We start from the raw sequence: 8,301 nt of genomic DNA, 5'->3' as shown, positions 1-8,301 counted from the left end.
ACCCTCTGCGTGATTCCCCCTTTCCCCTTCCCCTTTGTTTTCTTTCTTTTTTTTTTTAAATTTTTTTAGTTAGGGATAATTTGGTAATAAAATTTAAATTTTTGATAAAAAATACGATTTTAAAACTAAGTTAAACTTTTGGGATTATTTTGTAGCAAGAAAAAGGCCAGGGATGAAAAAATTTTCAGCCCCTACCTTAGGGACCAAAATTATACTTAACCCTAATTTTAAAAACAGAAACTGCAGCCTGCCTCAAGTATCATGATAATTTCAATTCATTTTCACACAACACTTACTCCTCTTTTGTTATCAAGGAGGGTAAAACTGCACAAAAGATGGTTCAATATGCAAGGCATAAGTGCAAAATAAGTAATTGTGTTAGTGTCAAAGTTAAGTGCCTACGACTATTACAGTCATCTAACAGTAAACAGTATCCAAACAAAAAAATCCAAAGACCAAAAGTCAGAAAAGCAAATTTTTAAACAGCAGCAACATCAAACAGGGGGCTAGACATCAGATCTCTCACCCTCGGTTTCAAGAAGATCTTCTTTTTGCTCGGACATTGCTTAATCATCTTCCAAGGAATCTATGTATTTGAGTAGCTCTTCAACTCATCTTTTAGATTTTCTAAAGGAGTTCTCATTTTGAATTGCTAGTTTTCTAGATTGTTGGCTCGAGTTGATCATTTGCATAGTGAAATTCACAAATTCTTGTAAGACGTCCTTGACAATGCCATTAATTAAGTACTTGTGAGAGGATGATGTCCCTATAGCAAATGGAGGAGGAATACTTTCATCATCATCTTCTTCTAAAACCATGTCTTTTGTTGCCTTTGTGCCCTTTCCTTTAGATTATTTTACTGCAGCACCGCTCTTAAGATATGAAATTTTATTTTCTTGTGTTTCATTGCTCAGATCAACACCAAAATACTCAAAGATGCAAGTTAAAAATATGCCATATGAAAGAAAAATACTGTTATCACTTTTGATACAGTCATACATATGGTGCATCATCAAGTAAGCAAATGAGATTTCAGATTTGTTGAGTATTGCATAGAGGACCAAGGTATCACAGAGAGTGATTCTTTGAAATGAACCACTTTGGAGCATAAGTATGTGAGTGATGAGGCAGTGAAATTGGATTTTGGTTGGACCTAAGGCTCTATGATTGGAGGTAACACCATCCATGAGGGATATATTTTCACATATGTTAGCCAATACATATTTGTGTGAAATGTTCAGATTATTATCCTATTTTCCGAAAATGTAGATATTGACATTAGCATCATAATAATCAAGGGTTTCACCAATAGTTTCTTTGTTCAAATTTGGTAGCCTTTAACATATGAGTGAATAGATTCTTCACTATAGTACATGTTTGCATAAAATTCTCTGACCAAATCAGGATAGATAGGCTTTCTAATTTTAAAGAATTTTTTTCCAATCTAAGTAAACAAAGTTTCAATGAAATCAATTTCTTTTTTGGCTAATGCTTTTAGGTCAGCAACATAAGATGAGCACTGAGGTCTTTTGGAAACAATATCTTTATGGAACTCAAAATTCATAATTGAAAAAAGTGGAGAGGATCATAATGAGAGTGAAGGCGGTTACCGAATTGAGATTTAAAACCTACTGGATCAGTATTAGTAGGTTCTTTCACTGAGTTAAGGAAAAATTTTCTGTTACTTTTGGAGGGGCGACTGGAAGGAGCTGAACGTCCTTGCGGACGATAGGATAAACGAGGAAGAGGAGTAATTGGTGGTTCTTCATCCGTCATAGATTTTTTTTCTTTTACCATATTTGCCCTAGAAGTTTCTGCATCTTGTGGTACCGAAGAAGGTCTGCGAGAGGTGGTTTTGGTCCTTGCCATAGGTTCGGATATAGGAGAGGAATGTGAGGAAAACTGTGAATGTAGGTGTGGACCTGTCCCTTTTGTGGATGGTTTTATGGAGATCGAATAGTCCATGTTCCTCTTCCGTGGCAACTTTCTTTCACATGGTTAATGAAATAATGAATGTGATGAAGAGAATGTGGGTGTGGTGGAGAAGGTGAGAAATTTTCGAGTAATAACTGCTTTAAATACTTAGTGCCTCCCCCTTTTTGAAAATAGAAAAGATAAATGAAAGGGGTTTTGAAAATATTTGAATTTTAAAACAAATGCAAGCAGTTTGAAAAAACAAGACAGTTATAAGATTTTGAAAATCAGAAAGTGATTTGACTTGAAGAAAAATCCTTAAAAGCAAATACCTTTTTGATGTGAATGATCAAAGCAAGCAATGAGGTCTACTTCATAAAATAGAATTTTTTCTTCTTGGGCCCAATGGTGGTTTTAAGGAAACGCAATGGACTACCAAGGATTTAGTTTTGACCCATATCAATTAGAAGTATCAACACTTAGTCTGAAATTCAAGAAACCTAAAGAGAGTTATCATTTGTCTAGTTTTATCTCATGTCAACCTGAGAGACAAAAACAACCAGAAAACAGTTTAATCATATTTAGTTCAAAAACTCAGCATCAACAATTTCTAATACAGTTTTTAATTTACAAAATCTATCTTCACATAGAGGTTTTGTAAAAATATCAGCCAATTGATCCTCAAATTTCACAAATTGTATGTCAATTGTTTCCTTTTGCACATGTTTTCTAATGGAGTAAAATCTCACTTCAATGTGCCTGATTTTTTAGTGTAAAACAAGGTTTTTGAAAATGTTAATTTCACTCATATTATCACAAAGTTAAAGGATACTATTGACTTACAATTTATAATCTGTAAATTGTGTTTTCAGCCATAAAAATTGTGAACAACAAGAAGAAGTGGCTATGATTCAGCCTCAGCAGTGGATAATGCAACAGTAACTTGCTTCTTGTTTGACCACACATTCAAGGAATGTCTAAGAAAGCAACAAATTCCTAAAGTGCTTCTTCTATCAATACGGTCTCTGACAAAATCTTCAACACAATAACCAACTACACAAAACTCATCAGATTTGGGATATCAAAGACCAAAATTAGCAGTGCCATTAATGTATCTAATGATCCTTTTTACAGAAAAAAAGATGTGATTCTTTTGGATAAAATTAGAATCTAGAACAAACTCCAACACTTTGAATAATATCTGGTCTAGAGAAAGTTAGATACATGAGAGATCCTATCATTCCTCTATACTTTGTTTCATCAACATCTTTCTCCATTTCATCCTTTTCAAGTTTAGAATTTGGATGCATATGTGTACTCATTGATTTGGACTTTTCTAAACCAAATTTCTTTACTGACTCCTTGGCATATTTACCTTGATGCACAAAAATTCCATTAGTAGTTTGTTTGATTTGGAGTCCTAGAAAAAATGTGAGTTCTCCTATCATACTCATATCAAACTCACTAGTCATTAATTTTTTAAACTCAACACATAAGACTTCATTAGCCGATCCAAACATAATATCATCCACATAAACTTGAACAAGAATGAAATGTTCATTAGATTCTTTAATGAAAAGAGTTGTATCCGTAGTTTCCCTTTGAAAACTATTTTTCAATAAGAAGGAGATAAGTCTTTCATACCAAACTCTTAGAACTTGTCTCAAACCATAAGTGCTTTAGAGAATTTAAAAACATAGTTTGGGAGGTCTTTATTTTCAAAACTGGGGGTTATGTTGTGTATACTTCTCTATCAATAAATCCATTCAAAAATGCACATTTAACATTCATTTGAAAAAGTTTAAACCCTTTGTGGGTTGCATATGCAAGCAATAATCTTATTGCTTCCATTCTTGCAACCGAAACAAATGACTCATTAAAGTCAATGCCCTTCTCTTGGTAATACCCTTGAACTACTCATCTAGCTTTGTTTCTAACAACACTACTATTCTCACCCAATTTATTTCAAAAGATCCATTTAGTACCTGTTACTTTCTTACCATTTGAAATAGGTACCAAAATCCAAACTTCGTTATTTTCAAATTGGACTAATTCTTCCTCTTGTCTTGACCCATGAAGGATCATTGAGTACTTCCCTCACGTTTTGAGGTTTCACTTGTGAGATAAGAGCAAGATTATTAAGTTCAGTCCTTCTTCTACTTGAGAATCTTGTGGTAACTCCTTGAGATGGATCTCTAATAATGAATTCATGTGGATAATTCTTCAAGAACTTTCATTCTCTAGGTTTTGGTGAAGTGATCTCAGGTTGGGTATGATTAGATTCTGCACTATTGAGATTTTCAGAATTTTCTGTTTTATTAGGAGACAAAATAGAATTATCTCTTGCATTTTGGTTTGCAAAATCAAAACATTTTTCAATGATGGTTCTGATTTGTCTTCACCTTGGATCCTTTCAGAGCTTAACTCAGTTTCAATTCCTGTATCACTCTCCTCAATAACACTTGAAATTGTATTAGAATCACAAAAGGTAACATATATGGATTCTTCAATAATTCTATATTCCTTGAGTTAAACTCTGTATGTTTTGCTAGTGGTTGAATAACCAACAAAAACACCTTCATAAAATTTTGGATCAAACTTTTCAAGATTGTTTTTAGTATTTAAAACAAAGCATTTACATAAAAAAACATGAAAATATTTAAAGTTGGGCGGTATTCCTTTCCAAAGTTCATATGATGTTTTTTTTTAAACTTTTTGAATGATTGTTCGGTTTCAAATATAACAAGCAGTATTATTGCTTCAGCCCAAAAAAATTTTGGAACTTCATTTTCACAAAGTATTGTCCTAGCCATTTTTTTTAAAGCTTCTATTTCTCCTTTCAACAAATCTATTTTGTTGAGGTGTTCTACGACATAAGAAATTTTGAGAAATTCCAAATTCATCACAAAATGATTTAAAGTCTTGGTTTTCAAATTCTTTTCCATGGTCACTTCTTATGAAAATAATTTTTAAATCTTTTTCATTTTAAATCTTTTTGTATAAAATTGAAAAAGTTAAAAAGGCATCATCTTTATGAGCTAGGAAAATAACCCATCCAAATCTTGTATAATCATTAACTACCACCAAATCATAGTGTTTACCACCTAAATTTTGAGTCCTAGTGGGACCAAAAAGATCAATATGTAGCAATTCTAATAGTCCTTTGGTAGAGATGTCATCGTCCGGGTTTAAAAGAGCTTTTAGTTTGTTTACTCAATTGACAAGCATCACAAGTGATGTCTTTGTCAAATTTGATTTTTGAAAGATCTCTTACCAAATTCTTTTTCATAAGTTTAGAAATTTGAAACATGCTATTATGTCCCAATTTCTTATTCCATAACCATTTTTTAAATTCAATGGAAGTAAAACAAGCTACATTTTGTTCTTTTAGTTCTTTCAAGGTGAGTTCATATACATTATTGCATCTTTTAGCTACAAACAAAGTTTCTCCAAAATTTTCACAAACAACTAATCATTCCAACTTTTTGAAAATAACCAAATAGGCTAAATCATATAATTGGCTAACACTTAGAAGATTATGTTTCAATGCATCAACTAAGAATACATCATTAATGAAAGTAGAGAAACTCTTACCCACCTTACCTATGGTCACTATCTTTTCCTTTTCATCATCATCGAAAGTCACAAAACCTCCATCGTATTTGTCAAGCTTGATGAAGAATGTGGACTTTCCGATCATGTGCCTAGAGTATCCACTATCCAAGTACCACATGTCATTCTTCTTCTTGGATGCTAGGCAAAATTGCACAATACTTTTAAGTGACCTTAGGTACCCAAATCATTTTGGATCCTTTAACATTAAACCTTTTTAGTTGCCCAAGAGCATTGTATTTTTCAATCACTTTGTAAATTTTATCACCAATTTTTTTTCAAAGATGAAACATTGAATAGGCAAATGACCAAATCGATTGCATGTATGACAAAAATTTTTGTTTGTTGATTTTTCAAAGTGATTTGGATTTTAAAAGCTTTTGTTTTTTTATGTTGAGGCTTCATTTTCAAAGCAAAATTTTTCAAAAACAAATTCAGTTTTTTTCATGATACTCCAACCCAACTTTTTCAAAAAGAGATCTTTAACTAGTTAATAATTTGTCTAAATTTTTAGAATTTTGAACAAATTTAGTTATGTCTTGATTTAGACCCTTAATCACTTTATACAACCTTTCATTTTCTTCAATGAAATTTAAGTAGGCAACAACAGAATATATTTTATCAAGTCTTTTGATTTCAAATTTAAGCCTTTTGTTCTCTTCAATAAGATCAATATTACTTTCGACTTCTTTTAATTTTTCTGAGATAAGCATTTTCAGCCTTTAAAATGTCATTTTCAGATTCAAGTTCATAGTATTGATTCAAAAAAAATTCTAATTTTCTCATTAAGATCATCAATCATAAGATGGAATTCTTCATTAGAGGGTTCAAGAAAGATTACCTTATTATTGTGACTGTGATTGACTATTAAGCATGCTTACGAATTGTTGTCCAACTCTTCATCCTCTTCAGTGTCGTTTTTCAAATATTCTCAAGAAGTCATAAGTCCCTTCTTCTTGTCCTTTCAAGACTTGTCTTCTCTCTTGAGCTTGGAACAATTATATTTGTAATGCCCAACTTCTCTGTAGTTGTGGCAAATGACTTTGCTAATGTCCTTCTTGGTTCCTTTGAGCTACCTCCTCTGCTCCTTCTTTTTTGTCTCATCAGCCTTCTAAGTTTTCTAGCAAAATACACAATCTCATCATCTGATAAATAATCACTGGATTCATCATCCAATGATTCAGTACAAGATTTAAGAGTCACTTCTTTTTTTTGTATCATTTTTTAAGTGAGTGATTTCATAAGCTAGTAACTTTTCTCTCAACTCAGTATAGGTCATTTAGCTTATCAGAGATAACAGTAGCAATAGTTTCCTACTCTTTAGTCAGGCTTCTCAAGACTTTCCTCACTAGCACTTGTTCGGAATGAGTAATTTTCATAGCATCCAATCTATTAATGATAATAGAGAACCTCTCAAACATGTCATCAATTGATTCTTCTTCCTTTATAGAAAATATTTCATACTCTTTGCTTAGTATATCAGCCTTTTTTTACTCAATGGCTTTTTCATATAATCCTCACAGTATTGTCTTTTTCATTGAAAATAAAGAAAGACTGGATTGAGAAAATAAGATTTCCAAGGAGAACCATGAAGGAGAAGAGTGTAATAACTTTGTAAGCTATAGGAACTCAAACGGTGTGCTCTCACTCCTTACTCCAATCCTTGGCCGTTCACCTCTTTAATAGAGAAGTGAAACTTTCAAAATTTGTAACTTGTTTCAACACTTGTTTGACTTCTTCTCCCGAAAATCAAAAATAGTAGTGGCGTAGGAAAGATAGAGTAGGAGCAGTGACTGAATCATACATGCATCCATATCTTCTATCTTCTCTTTCATCATTTTTCAAATTACTTCTTGAATCTAAACCGTGCATTCTTGCTTTGACTCCAAGTTTAATTCTTGAGCGTTGATTCACAGTAGAATTTCATCATCTTCAATGCCTTCAACTTTTCGAATCTGTGTATGCAAGGAGAAGATCTCTTCATCGAGTTTTAATAATAAAGTACAAATATGAAAACTCCTTGTTGTGATTTATCCTTTGGATGTGATCTTGCCTTTAATCCTAACCTCTTTGACTTTCTCTTTTTGCTTGGATTTGGTAACTCTTTTTTGTTTTTTTATTTTGCCCTAGTTCAAAATTTTTCTTTTTTTTTTTTTTCTTCTGAATTTTCACGTGGATGATGGAAAAAAGAGAAGAAAGAGTTTAATTTCGATGGTGAGGTAAATTGGTTCAAATGCAAATAGAACTTATTCTCTTTAGTTAGCAACCAAGTGAATAGACTTGGATGTAGACTATCGATTTGGGTTTGTTTATAGATATGAGCATGAGCTCATTTTTTCAATTTGAGGCCTGAAGCATTTCTTTGTTTCAGATAGAAATGAAGCATTCTTTTATTTCTGAAGGGTAAATTGTTGTTGTGATTAACAACTATTTTCTTGATCTTGTGTGGAAGTGGACCAGATGCAATTTGTTGTTTTCTTACTCCTTGGGTCAGTATTAATTAAATTAATTTCTTGTACACTAAACAAACTAATTATACACATAATTGACTTTTAATCCAATAATAACGTTTAGTCATCATTTATAATATCTTGTTAATTAGTTTTTCAAACTTAACAAAACAAATTAAAAATTTGGTATCAGAATTAAATTAACGATTTCAAGACTATAATAACATTTTTTAATAAAGAGAATACTTTTAATTTATCACGTGTCAAAAATTTAATACATGATAATTTATTCAATGAATGAGATCAAACATATTTATTTAAAGAC

This window comes from Arachis ipaensis, chromosome B02 (genome assembly GCF_000816755.2).
Source record: "Arachis ipaensis cultivar K30076 chromosome B02, Araip1.1, whole genome shotgun sequence".
NCBI classification, from domain to species: domain Eukaryota; kingdom Viridiplantae; phylum Streptophyta; class Magnoliopsida; order Fabales; family Fabaceae; genus Arachis; species Arachis ipaensis.
The sequence above is the reverse complement of the archived record's forward strand: the minus strand, read 5'-3'. Positions refer to the sequence as shown.